The sequence below is a fragment of the Myotis davidii genome, unplaced genomic scaffold (genome assembly GCF_000327345.1).
Source record: "Myotis davidii unplaced genomic scaffold, ASM32734v1 scaffold35, whole genome shotgun sequence".
Taxonomy (NCBI): Eukaryota; Metazoa; Chordata; class Mammalia; order Chiroptera; family Vespertilionidae; genus Myotis; species Myotis davidii.
The window spans coordinates 83,378-86,865 of NW_006286679.1; positions in this window are offsets into that span (position 1 = coordinate 83,378).

Below are 3,488 nucleotides of genomic sequence, written 5' to 3' on the forward strand. Positions count from 1 at the left end.
TGCAACTAAATTCTGAAAGAATTGGCAAAGCAGCTGTAAATGGGACAATAATTGGTATCTCATAGATGTTGTGTGTGTGTTAGGCCCTAGAAGGCCTGCTGCAGAAAGTGTTATATTCTTGCCAGATCATCTCTTAGTGCAAGGGTGAGGGTAAAATGCAGTGAGGCCTATGGCATGGCTGGTTTTCAGTTCTATGAAGATGACATTTGATCATCACTTTAGTCTTGCTCGAATGAAAAATTACGAAGAACCTACGTAGAGTCTCACTTGTATCTTTAATTAATGACCAATCTTTTCAGCATTGTTTGTTGGTTTGAAAATAACTCAAGATGAATACAATTCAAATGAGGCCAAGACTTCTTTCCCACCAGTGTGGAATGTGGAGTGGGCTCTATCTGGCCTAGGTCAGGGTGCTGTTATATCGTGGCACTGCGATGATGCTGTAACAGTGTTGGAGAGGGTCTTGGTCATGTCTGAATGCTGGATTCAAGCTCAACCAATGCTGGATTCAGGGACTTTCCTACAAGGTCCCTGAGAGGGAGGGAGAGTTGTACAAAGATGCCAACAAAAGCACATGTGGTGGGAGAATTGTCTCTAAACCCAAATAATCAGAGCTCTGGGAATCCAGGCTGGACCAGGCAATGGCTTCCCTGACCCAGACTTCCTCAGGAACCTCAGAGCTACTCTCCCAGGCTTAGCAGATATGAAACCTACTCATTAATACTCAGGTGGGATGCGATTTAAAACAGGTGCCAGCCAATGTGTCTGACATTTCTCCCGATTTTCTTCCTTTCCTTTTAAAAAACAGAAGCACTGACTATACCCATCTTCAGAACACAAATGATATTTCATCTATATCTCCAAAATGAAGCCTAATGGACTTACTATTTTAACATCAACCCATTTCCTTAATAAATTGTAGACCTTTCCCCATTCCAATTCATAAGAGTTTGTGTTTCTCTTTTAAGAGTTTCAAAATATCTGACGGAGAACGATGCTGATATTTTTTGTTCCCCCAGGGTACTCTCTCAAGAAATGTTTTCAAAGAATTGAGTGAGTGTTTTATTTTATGAATCCTGATGTGTCTGACTATGCCTTTCTTTTTGCCCAGGTGCACGGACAAATTTGCCTGGGTATAACCTCATGGCCACAGTCCTGTTCATGCAGAACTCGGTAACATTGCTCCACTATTTTCTAGCATTAATCTTGCAGGTGAGTCATATAAAGACAGCTTAATTTCCTTTCCTTTGTAGATACATATTTTATTCATCCTTATGCAACCTTATGGGATTTCTTTTGTGATTGTAACTCAGGATTTTCCCTAGGATATGTGCAAGTGCACAATTTCTATCAATATTCATGCTCTGCACTCAGAGAGGGCCCTTTCTGCCTAAAGATCCAAGCTCAGCCATATCTCCTTTTATTTTTTTTATTCATTGTTGCCTTTCTTTTACATGCCTCATTTCTCCTTTGCCTTCTCCTTCTGAAAATACTCTTTTGGAAACATAGGCGAATGGTCAGGGCTTACGATATAGTGTTGTCATGGAAGGAGTTTCTATGTTCTGTTAGTGGCCGTTCTAACCTCGAACATGTCCTATCCTTGGATTTTCAGAACTTTCAAATCCACAGAGAGTTGAAGAGAGCTTGAAAAAATATCTTTCTGCTGAGTAGAAGGAATTTCTTAGAATTATTAATTTACTGTTTTATATTTGACTAGATATGAGCATGAAGAACCAACTACTAAATGTAACTGGTAATCTCCCCTCCCCCCCTCCCCCATTTAGTATTTCAATCAGTAATACCATGGACATGGAACTTCCTGAGATGACTTCATAAGAATGGTATATTTATGTGCAATAACTTCAACAAATGAATTTGCCATGTTGAAAATGGCCATATTCCTCTATTGATCAGATCATGCCAATGTTCTATATTAATAGCAATGATTTATAAGTCTATGCAGACAAGTTGATTTAATATCTTCTTAGAAAAGCATCCAGATTTTTTGATCTGGAAAAATGGCAACCGGCAGGAAGGTAGGGAGGGAGAGTGTGTGAGAGAGTGAGGGAGCTATAGAGGAGTGTGTGGATGTGCGTGGGTGTGTGTGTGAGTGAAATAGGGACAGTTAGATCCTGCAGGTCTTTCAAGGGGCTGCCAATCCGGGCAGTCTCAGATGGCAAAACCCCGCTGCTGCCGCAAACACTCCAGGGAAGACACCAGCTGCCATCTTGAGATGCCATCAGAGACCACGCCATCTTGAAGAACAGAACTGCTTGAGACTAGGTTCCTAGCCTCCCCACCACCCAGTCTGGTCTCCGTAGCAAACCGGAACCCTACCAGCTGCTCTGGTAGAAGACCTGCGGCCACAGCTGCAGACCCAGGGACACCAAGACTCCAGGCACCACCACGGAGATTTCTGTGAGTCACAAAGCCAATCCCCCTCCCCCACCACCCCCGCGGCAGCCGCATAGGAACCGCCAGACCCAGGCTGCACAATAGGGCTTTCTGCACACTCAGCAGCAGCAGCTCTGCCGGACTTTGAGCCTTGGTGTTGGACACGGGAAGTTCCTTTCCCATGACCAGGCTCCGCGGGCGGGGAGACTGTGCTGAATTTGAGCCTGGGTGCGCATCCTTGGGGAGACTGTTTTCTGTGACTAGATCCCACGCCCACGCAGGGCAGGGAGACTGTGCTGAATTTGAGCCTGGGTGCATATTTTGGGGAGACTGTTTTCTGGGATCAGATCCCCTGCCTACGCAGGGCAGGGAGACAGCGCTGAGTTTGAGTCTGGATGTACATGAACTCAGGGAATTTGTTTCCCACAACTGGGCTCCATGCCCAGGCAGGGAGACTGTGCTGAGTTTGGGCCTGGGTGCACATTGTTGAGGAGACTGTTTTCTGCGACCGGGTCCTGTGCCCACAAGGGAAGACAGCACTAAATTTGGGCCTGGGGGTGCAGACCAGGGGAGTTTGTTTCCCATGACCAGACCCTGCACCCTAGCAGAGAGGCTGCACTGAGTTTGAACCTGGATGTGGGAACCCGGGGAATTTGTTCCCCGCGACCAGACCCGTGCCCACGCAGGGGGGCAGCAGTGAATTTGAACCTGGAAAAATGGACATATTCCAAGAAAAATACAACATTCCAAAACTCAACCAGGAAAATCTAAAAATCTCAGTAGGCCAATAACTATGGAAGAAATTGAAGCAGTTATCAAAAAGCTTCCAGCAAACAAAAGCCCGGGGCCAGACGGCTTCACAGGGGAGAATTACCAAACATTCAGGAAGAACTAAAACCTGTCCTCCTCAGACTATTCCAAAAAATTCAAGAGGAAGGAACACTTCCCAGCTTATTCTATGAAGCCAGCATCACCATCATACCAAAACCAGATAAAGACAACAAATGAAAGAAGAATTACAGGCCAATATCCCTCATGAACATAGATGCCAAAATCCTCAACAAAATTCTAGCAAATCGGATCAAGCAGTACAT